A 1,173-nucleotide genomic window follows, 5' to 3' on the forward strand; every position below is an offset into this window, starting at 1 on the left:
GATTCGCCATATACACGCATACGAGACACCAGAACGTTTCGCAGCACACATCTCTGCGGCGAGAGGTAGGTACGAATTCTATATTGCATCTTTTGGGTATACGGTGGAAGGATTACGGCATACGCGAATTTTCCTGCGTGAACGATGCCTGTGCAGCATGATATTTGAAAGCTCCCGCATTTTTAACTAATTAGGAAGTAGCGCATGATAATTTACGCACGACTCTGGTTACATCATAAAGTTATGCAGAAACTCGCGAACAGGTATTCACACTTGCAATAACGCGACGGCGATTCTTGCGCATAATTATTCATGGATATGTGGTGGCGCCATATGGCTGCGAATTTAATCCGCAAAACAGTCACAGGCGCAAACAGTTAACAGCGATACGCGAAATAACCGTTTTCCAACTGTTGCGAATAAATTAAATCTCAGCAAGTAATTTTAAATCTGCTAGAAAGAAACTCACACTCTTTTTACGAGGTTTTTTTTTAACTAGACTGATCTAAATATAGATACGAAGATTGTATGGATATAAATACATATACGTATACATATCAGAATCAGGTAAATTTTATAGTTATAAAATCAAAATCTTATTCACAATTTTGAAAAAATCAAAAATCAAAAACAGATTAAAACTTTAACTACATTTGGAGTACCTATGTCATGAAACCGTCATATTTTAAAGTAAAATGCGTCTAAACAATGAAATGATCTGTAATCAGTTTAATTGATGTTTCTTTATTTAAAAAGAAATACGTTTTTAGGTTTTCAGTCTTGCGATGAACAGCCGAAGTCACCGACACGAATTTCAAGTATAAAAGTAACGCGACACTACACCTATATTTACTATAGGTCAAGTGGATTTCTGCAAATAGTTGCCATTTTTAATTAACTAAAGCGGGCTATCGAATATTTTCGAGCGTGGCATGGATTCAATTGATTATTGATATCGTGTAAATTGAATATGCTTCAGTAACTCGTTCAAATTGCGACAATAATCAATATAACTCGAGTCGACAGCTCTTCAGTTACTTTGTACAGATAGAGAATAAAAACTTTTAACTAAATCAAGGTATCGTTGTGTGAAAGTGCTATCGTATCGCCAATGAGGATATTTGTCGGGCGTATTTTTTTATCGGTTTATCCATCATCCTATCTTTTTGCCCC

Source organism: Cyphomyrmex costatus, unplaced genomic scaffold (genome assembly GCF_001594065.2).
Source record: "Cyphomyrmex costatus isolate MS0001 unplaced genomic scaffold, Ccosl1.0 scaffold91, whole genome shotgun sequence".
NCBI lineage: Eukaryota > Metazoa > Arthropoda > Insecta > Hymenoptera > Formicidae > Cyphomyrmex > Cyphomyrmex costatus.